The sequence below is a fragment of the Culex quinquefasciatus genome, chromosome 3 (assembly GCF_015732765.1).
Source record: "Culex quinquefasciatus strain JHB chromosome 3, VPISU_Cqui_1.0_pri_paternal, whole genome shotgun sequence".
NCBI lineage: Eukaryota > Metazoa > Arthropoda > Insecta > Diptera > Culicidae > Culex > Culex quinquefasciatus.
In genome coordinates, this window is record NC_051863.1 from 69,870,008 (window position 1) to 69,882,762 (window position 12,755).

At 36.0% G+C, this 12,755-nt stretch overlaps 1 protein-coding gene across 10 annotated transcripts in view; it reads left to right on the top strand.

Annotated features, from left to right (window-relative positions):
* Window positions 1–12,755, top strand: part of LOC6040147 (ras-specific guanine nucleotide-releasing factor 2) — a 373,188-nt gene that overhangs the window by 289,118 nt on the left and 71,315 nt on the right. The window contains exon 24 of one of the 10 annotated variants that reach the window (XM_038262902.1): window positions 2,642–2,705. The exons of the other annotated variants lie outside the window; for them this stretch is intronic. The gene's annotated coding sequence lies outside the window, so the exon portion shown is untranslated. The remainder of the gene's footprint in view (window positions 1–2,641; window positions 2,706–12,755) is intronic. 10 annotated transcript variants of the gene reach the window in all.

Below are 12,755 nucleotides of genomic sequence, written 5' to 3' on the forward strand. Positions count from 1 at the left end.
AAATTCAGCATCTTCACCAAGATTGCCAGAGAGTGATGACATCCCAAACCAAAATTTACACAACCAACAAACGAACGAAAATTTTGGCACGCGATCGATAGGAAATTTCGGAAACATTCAGTTCCCACAGTGTAGCACACAATCAATAATGTTTCAACCCAGTCAAATTCAATCCAACCCGGCAGCGCATGCACTAACGGAAGAGTTAAAAGACTTCATTAAACAGACAATCAGAGGAGCATTCTCCAACTACGTAGATGAATTAGCCCAGTTTACAACCCCAAACGTCTCAATGCAAACGGGATATCGACCGGAGACATGTAACATAGGGATTAACACTACAGCACTTAGCAACCGAATTCGACAACCACCCCCACCCATCACACCTAACGCGTCAAGAGTCAACACCGCTAATAGGGGTGACCCAGATAGATCAAAACCTCATTTCTACAACAATCGCGCTGGCAACTTGCCCCCCGTACCGACACAAAATCCACTTGATTCAATACAGGTGGACAACAACCCGTTACCTTTAAATAGTCAGTTTTTCCAAAACTATCAAGGCCCATCTACTAGCAGCCAACAAGCAGTAAACACTTCCGCCAATCAGCAACAACCCGAACAACCAAATAACTACCAACAACCTGGGCCATCCAACAATAATCCGCGTTTCAGTAATAATCAGCTACCCATTTTGAATAGACCACAGGGAAACATACCTCAAGATTACCAACACCCAAGCTACTATCATCACCTTAGAACAAAGATTGAAAAATGGCAAATTGTTTTCAGCGGAGAACCAAGATCTTTAACCGTAACAGAATTTATCAGACAGGTATCAATACTAGCTAGAACCAATCGCGTGACGCAGGAAGAATTATTACAACAAGCTTATCTGTTATTTAGCGGCGAGGCTAGAAAGTGGTACTTCACGTACTGGGAGAAATTTACAACGTGGGATAATTTAATATACTATTTGACGATGAACTTTGAAAACCCCAACAAAGACAGCGCAATTGAAGACGAAATGAAGGAACGCAAACACAAAGCAAACGAAAAATTTAGCACGTATCTAAGCAATCGATTCCAGAAGGGAAAAGATCACCAGTTGTGTTGGTCCGAGCCGGGATTTGAACCCCGATCTACCGCTTACAAGGCGGAAGCGTTACCACTGGGCTACGTGGCTCGGTCATGCGGGTATGTTCCGGGTTCAAAATCCGTCGACTTTTTGCTTGTTAGATTCACAGATCTTAACTCTAGGGAGTCCTTGGATGACCCAGCTCATCCCAATAAGTTCTTACAACAATTCACTGTAACTTACCACACTGACTAAAGTAGTCTGGGTAGGATCCGTAGTCTATATATTTAAGTTTCGACTTGTTTCTTTGGTAAACCTCTTGCTCAAAATTTCCGGATGTTTCGGATGGACTAGAACATCCCTGATGTTCCAAAACTATACTTACATGTTTCAATATCATAACTTATTAACATACAATTGATATATTTTGAAAACTCTCCGAAAAATTACGAATTCCCAAAGATTCTTAATTTAAGTCATATTCTCGATTTAAGTCATGGGCATTCTTTTTTTAAGTCATGACTTAAAAAAAGTTGCGTTAATCGAGAATCGTTAAAAAAAAGAATATGGTGTAACATCAACTTTTCCTTGCAAATAAAGATATCATGAGTCTAATAAATAAAACCCCCTTTCAGAATTGTTACTACAAGCTCTGCATCTTGGTGTCTTGCAGTTTTTCAAATATTTGAGTGTTGAAATTGCATCTTTTTTAACGTGAAATGGTTGACAAACAATTTATATATCTTTTTTTTTCTCTGGACATCATTCCTAATCCTTTTTGAACAACTCGTTCGAAAACATCAAATATCTAAAACTGCATTTTTTTTCTAAATTTGACTATATGGACCACTGTGCATTGTATTTTTTTAGAAATAATAAAAGTTGTTGAATGAATTTTTAAAGGAACCCATATCTTTGATCTTCAATTCCAGCATTTTAAGCATTCTTAAATTTTTGGATCATGTATTTGTTTCTTTACCAACGAAACAAATTAATGTTAACTACAAATGCTTCATGGATTCTATATCAATTGTCCTACCTTTGATTTGAGGCCTCCGTCATGGAAAATAACGGCTTTTCCAGACTTTACATTTCCGACAACCGCATTGCACCTCCCAACTTCCTACCTGGTATAGTTAAACCATACAAACGTACCGCCCGGTCTCTTGAAACAAAAGATGTAATCAACCTGAAAGGCAAATCTCTATATTTCATTTCCTAACCCAAAGCAGCGGAGGAGGCACGTTTCTTACCCGCCCGGAATTTGTTGTGTATCCTTCCAGAGCTTAAAGACCCGAGGAGTGGATGAACGAACATTTTCATAATTCTTTTGTAATTAGAATCCTACCTGCCTGGGTGAACACGAGACAAACTAGGTGTAGGAGATGCTGTGAACAATGCTAGATGTAAATAGTTTTTAATTTATGAACTGATATTGAAAAAATGATGATGATTTTAAAATTTATTCATAATAAAAGCAACAATCAATAGTGGAGATTAGGTTATACATGAATTAACTGATCAAAACCTCACCCTCTTAAGATTGCCCACTTTCCCTTACAGCTGTTGTGTCCTTCACACCCGATTCGTGCCATGTTCGTCCTTCACCCGACACAGATCCTCTCAGGTATGCAAACTATCCCACTCTGAAAAACCATTATCATGTCCTACCTGGGAGTAAACTCAGAAGTGTTCGTACTCGCTAGCATGGAAAACTTTTCAACACTTTATGCAAACCACATGGCTCTCGTACCTCAGTTGGAGGAAAATGTTTGTGCACATGTGCGAGCCGTACTTGCCTGGAATATACATATCTCTCCAGGATACCACCTACTAGCAGTTATAGCCCTAACTCGGCCAGCAGTCGCCATTGGGTAATCACAAAGTTGTTTGTTCGCACATAATTGTTTTTAGTATCAAGCCACCCCACCTCATGGCTTCCGAGCGATAAATGCGGACACCAAACAGTGCAATGGCTGGAGGTGGCAAACTTCACCCACCACCAGGCTGGTCAGCTGGATGAAGATGCTAACTGAGTGGGACTTTTGGTGTAAAATTCATATTCACTTACGGATATTGTTTTCTCAGCCCGAGCAGGTTCTCGTAGTGTGTCTCCTCGGGAAAAGTTTCCTGCAGGGTAGCCGCTCTGACCACAGCCAAGGACCACGGTTTATCTTGGATGGTCGGAAGTGCACTTCAAGTTGCAGATGATGAAGATTATGGCAATGGATAGCAGCTGAATGGCAGCGGTTGGGTTAAATTAGTGCTGACAAGGTGTTGAAACCATCACTGAACTATAATAGTAGATGTTAAAATTGATAAGATTTTATAAAATTTCATAAAAAGATCCAATAGTATCTTGTTGCAGTGTAACCAGATCAGCCAGCTGCACTGAACCAAGCCAAAACCGCATAAAATTTTGAAATACTATCTCCGTTATTTTGATAAAGATTATGTCCTGATCAGTCGAGTTTTCCATTCCAGTGAATCGAAGAATTTATAAACTCTGACAACCCTGTCTTAAGACGTAACTACTAGGTTATCTTTCTTTTTCCGTATACCCGAAAAATAAAATGAAGAAACTAATCAAATTTTTCTGCGGCTTTGTAAGTTTTCAATTACAACCAAATGTCTTGTTTATAAAATTTTCTCAAATTGAAGAGAAATATGAAACTTACAAAAATCAAATAACAAAAAGTTGTTTTTCCCAACCAAAATTAAATTTGATAAAATTTGCGTACTTTTGATTTCATTTTGAACCATAGGTTGATAAATTACTTTAGAAATCAAGTTTCAATTATTTTTTAAATATTCAGATAATATTTTGAATGTCTCTGTGAATAATATTTAATGAAAAATCATTACGATTTTTGATGTTCTTTTAATGTTGATCAATGGTTGAGCTCTTCCTCACACAAAAATCTGTATTTTGGCAAGGATTTTTCGGATCGATTTGATATCTTCGGCAAAACGGTGGTAGGCTATGATTGGGTTTTTTGCCTTTTTTACTAAAGGAAGGTATAGGATTTGCTTTTGGCTCCGACTCAAAATCAAGCTGGGTAATTCTCCGCCAACTCACACAGCAGTTGCCCCGACCCCTCTTCGATTTGCGTGAAACTTTGTCCTGAGGGGTAACTTTTGTCCCTGATCACGAATCCGAGGTCCGTTTTTTGATATCTCGTGACGGAGGGGCGGTACGACCCCTTCCATTTTTGAACATTCGAAAAAAGAGGTGTTTTTCATTAATTTGCAGCCTGAAACGGTGATGAGATAGAAATTTGGTGTATTTCATCGAAAAAAACACTAAAAAAGTTTCAAAAATTCTCCCATTTTCCGTTACTCGACTGTAAAAATTTTTGGAACATGTCATTTTATAGGAAATTTAATGTACTTTTCGAATCTACATTGACCCAGAAGGGTCATTTTTTCATTTAGAACAAAATTTTTCATTTTAAAATTTCGTTTTTTTCTAACTTTGCAGGGTTATTTTTTAGAGTGTAACAATATTCTACAAAGTTGTAGAGCAGACAATTACAAAAATTTTGATATATAGACATAAGGGGTTTGCTTATAAACATCACGAGTTATCGCGATTTTACGAAAAAAAAGTTTTGAAAAAGTTACTTTTTGCGTTTCTTTTTGTTTCGTCGTCCGTGTCTGTCGCGGGTGACCATGAACGGCCATGATCGATGACGACTAACTTTTTCAAAACTTTTTTTTCGTAAAATCGTGATAACTCGTGATGTTTATAAGCAAACCCCTTATGTCTATATATCAAAATTTTTGTAATTGTCTGCTCTACAACTTTTTAGAACATTGTTACACTCTAAAAAATAACCCTGTAAAGTTAGAAAAAACACGAAATTTTAAAATGAAATTTTTTTTCTAGATGAAAAAATGACCCTTCTGGGTCAATGTAGATTCGAAAAGTACATTAAATTTCCTATAAAATGACATGTTCCAAAATTTTTTACAGTCGAGTAACAGAAAATGGGAGAATTTTTAAAACTTTTTTAGTGTTTTTTTCGATGAAAAATACGTTTTTTCGGAATTCTGAGTACGCCATCAAATCGGGCGTCTAATTTTACATAAAAGTCCCTTTGACACCAAATTTCTATCTCATCACCGTTTTAGGCTGCAAATTATTGAAAAACAACTCTTTTTTCGAATGTTCAAAAATGGAAGGGGTCGTACCGCCCCTCCGTAACGAGATATCAAAAAAAAAGACCTCGGATTCGTGATCAGGGACAAAAGTTACCCCTTAGGACAAAGTTTCACGCAAATCGAAGAGGGGTCGGGGCAACTTTTCCCGATTTCGTGTGAGTTGGTAGAGAATTACCCAGCTTTGTAATTCAATAATCGAGTCTGGACTGTAAAAGCTTACACTCGACCATGGCGAATGTGGCAAAAAACAGCGCTTTTCAGTTATATGATAAAATCAGGTCAACTGCCGTTATATTCCTTTTGTAAGAGAGGCTCTATCTCACCCCAGGTGGAATAAAATAGAGGTTTTTAACTCCAGAATAACTTTTTGATTTTTAAGGCGATATTTTCATTGAAAAGAGAATAATTTCTCCAAAATTTCGTTTCTTAACACTGAAAATCGAAGGGACAGATTTTTTTAAGGAACAGTTTCCGAGTTTAAAAATTGCAGGAAGAACAGTTATTAAGATTTATTTTGTACATTTTATTAAAATGGTAGATTTTTTTTTTATTTCTACGCATTTCCCTTTCTTTGATATATGAATAATCAAAGATATGTTGGGATAATTTAATCAAGAACAGTTGGTTAATTTTATGAGACTATTTTTTAATATTTTGGGAGTTAGTTCAAACTTGAGCAGTTCTTGAAAAGAAATGGAATATATGTTTTAAATTGATTTTTATGAGATCTTGCAAGATAAAATAAATGTTTTTTTTTAATATGTTTTCAATTAAGTAAATAGGGGGAGGGGTATTTTTAAAACACCCCCCCCCCCCCCTTCTCGTGTACTTTTTCCAAAATTTTGAAGAGTATAAATAGTGTTAGAATTATTTACTTTTTATATTCTGGCACTAGATTTTGCTCCATCCAAATTTCTGGCACAAAAGATATTGTTTTGTCCCTTAACACGTATAAGGCTGCCACTAATATTTATCAAAGTATTTGCCTTTAAATAAAATTTGTACAAGCCTAACAAAATCGAAAATAATATCATATCAGCAATTCCCTACGATAACAGCATGAAAAAGAAATCAAAATTGCTCAGATCGGGCACAATTTTTATCTGGGGGTTCCCTGGCCGAAATAATTAGACCCGTATTATTTGTTTGGTCATGTTGGTAAATTTCTGAAAAGAAAGCCTTATACTGTTGATCATAAAGTCATCAAAACCAAAAAAAACCATGAGTGATCAATTGATAAAATCTCTGCCATACCTATGAAAAAGCTAATCAATGTTAATGTTTTCCTATGGGATCGTTCTTTTATTACGTAACGCAAAAACCTGTGTGTGTGGTGGGATGTTGATCAAAAAAATTTGCACTGGATTATCTCGGCACTGGATTTGGACCGTCTTGGTCTCATACGATCTGTCTTGGGGTCCCATAAGTCGCTATTGAAAATTATAAAGTTTAGTTAGGTACTTTAAGGGACCATCCATAAACCACGTGGACACTTTTTTGGAAATCTCGAAACCCCCCCCCCCTCGTGGACAATTGTCCATACAAAAAAATTCTTTTTTGTATGGAGCGTGGACAATCGCCATACCCCCTTAAAGTGTCCACGTGGTTTATGGATGGTCCCTTAAAAGTTATTCTAAAAACGATTTTAACAAAAGTCCGGAAGATTGTAAAAAGGTGGTCCTGTCATGTTATGCATTTTTAAAAAGGTATTCAAAATACCTTTCCAACGAGTTCAAAAGATGCATATTATTAATGCACTTTTTAGAGGTCGAATCTTAGAGCGACCTGTCGTTGGATAGGTAATCAAAAGATCTTTTCAACGAGTTCAAAAGATTGAAGATTAGACAACGCTATCAAAAGTTAAAAAGGACATAAGTGCCCTGAATTATAAAGATCTGACTACCCAATCTGATGGAATAAATAATGAATCAAGTTGATCAAGTTGAATTGAGGAAGGCACAAACCGCCTAAAAAACGTTTTTGTTTAAAAAAAATGATATGAAACGTAAAAAAATTCAATCAATCGGTACATCAACCGACAGAAAACAAGACAAGCTTTCACGCAGAAAAATAAGGCATATTTGAATCATCAAAAAGTTTTGTTGATTTGGCAACGCAAAAAAATTGTTGATTCAAACCTCGTACAGGCTGATTCTATAAAACATTTTTCAGCGTGTTCACATGAAAGTAAAAGCAATTCATTATGTTATATTATCGATTTTCTACGATTTTTTGAACATTGGCCAATCTGTGAACCGTTCCAAATATGTGGGATGACTGTATTGTAGCTCTTTTTACCCCGGTTAATGGTGTTCTACTTGGCTCAAAGTTCCATATCTGCACCCATAAAAACAATCAACTCCTTCTCGAAAAGTCCATCCAGTTTTTCCAAATCAAACTCCGTCAGCCCTTTAAACACGTGCAGCAGCGCGTCAGTTGACCAGTTTCGCGGGATTTTTTTTTCGCATTCTCCTTCAACCGTCAAAACGCCGGGCCCTGCTTGGTGTGTTGGTGGCAGAAACCGGGTTTGGCCGTCGTTCACGCACACACTCTACCGGGAGAAACGCGTGTGTTGGTGCGCAACTGCCAGTCTGCCGGGTGCACAGGGTGACGCAAAAGGGGGTCGATCGATTGATTGTTTGAAAAATTTTGGATGAAAATTGGGTTTTAGTTTGATTTTTTGCTCTGGATGCTTTGGAAATTGTTTGTGAAACAGTAGACGTTAGTGTTTGAGAGAGATTAATATGGTTTGTCTGATTAAATAACTCATGTTTCAAGAGAAAACTTTGCTAAACACCATGAGATTCTTCAAAAGCCTTCCATAAACGCCATTTATTTCGGCTAATGCTTTACAATGACAGACATGTGAATCAATATCGTTGGTCAGACATACTTTCCGAAGCTGTTTTCAAGGTTCAACTTGAAAAATTCTTTTTAAATCATGAAAAATCATGTCAAATTCGCCCAAAATCATCACCACTTGGAAGGTAATCAATTTCTTCGCTGTTGTTTTCCTTACTTCTACCGAGAAAGTTGCTGCCCGGTGGTACCAACACCAGCATGCGTTAGCTGCCTGGCACAGGCAAACGCACCAAAGGCAAAAACAACTACCGACAGCGCGACGGGGCGACGTACGTCGGTTACCTGCCGGCAGTACAAAAGCGCCCTGTGAGCATACGTCAGCATCATTCGTTTCTCAGCAATCGTACAGTGAACACACAGTGTGAGAGCAGCAGCCCTCGTGGTTTGCTTGCTCTCTCTCACTCTCTCATCCAGCAGTCAGTGGTGAATCATGGCTAAATCTGTGAAAAGTGAAGATTGAAGCTGTACAGAGCGTTCAAATTGTTAATCAATAGTGCTGAAAAGTGCATCGGATGGTGTTGAATCAAAAGTATTCAGTGAATTGGTCCTGAAAGCCCTAAAAAGGTGGCAAAAGTGATTTTTTAACCGAGACCACGCCATGGTCAATGGTGGATCCAAAATGGCGGAGCCCTGGGATTACGCCCCTCATCCGGTGCAGAAACGAATGTTCTCGATTATGTAAGGAAGATTCGAAGCAATACTTCTAACAATAATCGATGTGCTTTTTTGAAGCTGACAAAATGGTAAGTTTTATCAAATGCAAGTTTTTGCAGAAAAAAACCTGGATACATTTTAAAAGCAAATTATTGATTGCATGTTATTTCTCTTGTTACAGATTAGTTATCTACATCAAGTCTAACAAAAAAGATGCCAAGTGTCGGTGGAAACGATTCTAAACGTCTTACGGAGAGCAATCTTTGGGATAATCGTGTATCATCAAGAAATTGATCAACGTGGCCGGGACGTTCCGGCAATTTCCAAGATGGCGTCGAACGGTAAAAAGTGCTAGGTTATGTCTTGCCAACCGGCTACCAAGCCGCATGCGCTTGGTCATGCTCTAACGTCTCGAGGTGCCTAACCTCAATTCATCCGATACCATCGCAGTGTGATTTCTTTCAAATTCTATTTCAATTTTTTTGCGAAAAGAGTCTTTATCGACACTGTTAGATCTTGTTAAGTTCTATTTCTATTATTTTTGCAAAAGTCTAAGAAAGCAACGCACTCAAATTTCTCTATATATTTCTATTTACAATTCAATCAGACTTAAAACCAATCACTAGAGTTTCTCTATATATTTCTATTTACAATTCGTTGGGAAGTGTAGAGTTGATATGCAAATAATATTGATCGCCACTGTAGTTTCTCAATATTTTCTATTTCCTATTCGTTCAGAACTTAAATCAACCACTGAGATTTCTCAATATTTTCTATTTCCTATTCGTTCAGAAACAAAAACCAACCACCGAGATTTCTCAATATTTTCTATTTCCTATTCGTATCAAATTGAAATTCATATCATCCATTGTAATTTCTCAATATTTTCTATTTCCTATTCGTATCAGACAACATAACCAACCACTGAAGTTTCTCAATATTTTCTATTTCCTATTCGTATCAGACAACTAGACCCAACCAAACTGCAATTTCTTTCAAATTCTATTTCAATTTTATTGCGTCTTTGTCTCAAAAAAAGTCTAACAAAAACCAAGTCTTACAAAACAACACAAAACTGTTCACTCTTTGACAGTCACACGCAATTGCGAAAAAAAAAGTCTAACAAAAAACCATGTCCTACAAACTAGTCTAAAAAAAATCAACAACACAAAACTGTTCACTCTTTGACAGTCACACGCAATTGCGAAAACAAACAAACAATCGAGATTCCATCTTAAAACCTTCTACCAAGAAGTCGTCATCATATGACCAAAGGTCGCATGAGTGCGTAGAGTAGAGTTTCAAAACCACTATAATTTCTTTCAAATTCTATTTCAATTTTTTTGAGAATTTTTTGACAAACGAATGTTGTCATTGCGTGATATTATCACTACGGAATATTATTTTTGAGCTTTTTCGACTAACGAATGTTGTCATTGCGTGATATTATCACTACGGAATATTATTTTTGAGCTTTTTAGACTAACGAATGTTGTCATTGCGTGATATTATCACTACGGAATATTATTTTTGAGCTTCTTTGACTAACGAGTGTTGTCATTGCGTGATATTATCACTACGGAATATTATTTTTGAGATTCTTTGAATAACGAATGTTGTCATTGCGTGATATTATCACTACGGAATATTATTTTTAAGCTTTTTTGACTAACGAGTGTTGTCATTGCGTGATATTATCACTACGGAATATTATTTTTGAGATTCTTTGACTAACGAATGTTGTCATTGCGTGATATTATCACTACGGAATATTATTTTTGAGATTCACTGACTAACGAGTGTTGTCATTGCGTGATATTATCACTACGGAATATTATTTTTGAGATTCTTTGACTAACGAGTGTTGTCATTGCGTGATATTATCACTACGGAATATTATTTTTGAAATTCTTTGACTAACGAGTGTTGTCATTGCGTGATATTATCACTACGGAATATTATTTTTGAGATTCTTTGACTAACGAATGTTGTCATTGCGTGATATTATCACTACGGAATATTATTTTTGAGATTCTTTGACTAACGAATGTTGTCATTGCGTGATATTATCACTACGGAATATTATTTTTGAGCTTTTTTGACTAACGAGTGTTGTCATTGCGTGATATTATCACTACGGAATATTATTTTTGAGATTCTTTGACTAACGAGTGTTGTCATTGCGTGATATTATCACTACGGAATATTATTTTTGAGCTTTTTTGACTAACGAATGTTGTCATTGCGTGATATTATCACTACGGAATATTATTTTTGAGCTTTTTTGACTAACGAATGTTGTCATTGCGTGATATTATCACTACGGAATATTATTTTTGAACTTTTTTGACTAACGAATGTTGTCATTGCGTGATATTATCACTACGGAATATTATTTTTGAGCTTTTTTGACTAACGAATGTTGTCATTGCGTGATATTATCACTACGGAATATTATTTTTGAGATTCTTTGACTAACGAGTGTTGTCATTGCGTGATATTATCACTACGGAATATTATTTTTGAGCTTTTTTGACCAACGAATGTTGTCATTGCGTGATATTATCACTACGGAATATTATTTTTGAGATTCTTTGACTAACGAGTGTTGTCATTGCGTGATATTATCACTACGGAATATTATTTTTACAAAAAATGATTTTGGACACTTTTCTCTTAAAGTCGTCATCATATGACCAAAGGTCGCATGAGTGCGAAAACAAGAATGTTAAAGTTTTTTTCAAAGAATTCGTCATCATATGACCAAAGGTCGCATGAGTGCGATAAAACAAACTTTTTCAAGATACAACACTGTAAATTCTTTTTAAGTTCTATTTCTATTATTTTTGCGAAATAATAGCAAACAAAAATCAAAGGTTCTTCATTGGAAGTCGTCATCATATGACCAAAGGTCGCATGAGTGCGAAAATATCAATTAATTCTTCTAAGAATTCGTCATCATATGACCAAAGGTCGCATGAGTGCGATAAAAAATCTTGTTCGAGACACAACACTGTAAATTCTTTTTAAGTTCTATTTCTATTATTTTTGCGAAACAATAGTAAACAAAATTCAAAGATTCTTCACTGGAAGTCGTCATCATATGACCAAAGGTCGCATGAGTGCGAAAATATCAATTGATTCTTTTAAGAATTCGTCATCATATGACCAAAGGTCGCATGAGTGCGAAAATAACTTAAAGATACAACACTGTAATTTCTTTTTAAGTTCTATTTCTATTATTTTTACGAAATAATAGTGAACAAAAATTATAAAAATTCTCACTAGAAGTCGTCATCATATGACCAAAGGTCGCATGAGTGCGAGAAACAAATCAAAAGATACAATACTGTAATTTCTTTTTAAGTTCTATTTCTATTATTTTTGCGAAATGATAGTATACCAAAGATTAAAGATCCTTCGCAAGAAGTCGTCATCATATGACCAAAGGTCGCATGAGTGCGAAAATATAACTAAATATTCAATCTAAGAATTCGTCATCATATGACCAAAGGTCGCATGAGTGCGATAAAAAAAACTTTTTCAAGATACAACACTGTAAATTCTTTTTAAGTTCTATTTCTATTATTTTTGCGAAATAATAGCAATCAAAAATCAAAAGTTCTTCATTGGAAGTCGTCATCATATGACCAAAGGTCGCATGAGTGCGAAAATATAAATTATTCGCGTCATGTGTTGAACTGTTGTCAACTGCGACGATTTCGTCTGCGCTAAACTAAGTTGTTTGCTAGCTGAAATGATTTGTTACAAGAGACTTGTGAGAATGAAGTCAGGATATTACATTTCTAAGAATTCGTCATCATATGACCAAAGGTCGCATGAGTGCGAAAAACGAACAGAAGATGTAACACTGTAATTTCTTTTTAAGTTCTATTTCTATTATTTTTACGAAATAATAGACAACAAAAACTAAAGATTCTTCATTGGAAGTCGTCATCATATGACCAAAGGTCGCATGAGTGCGAAAAACATACCA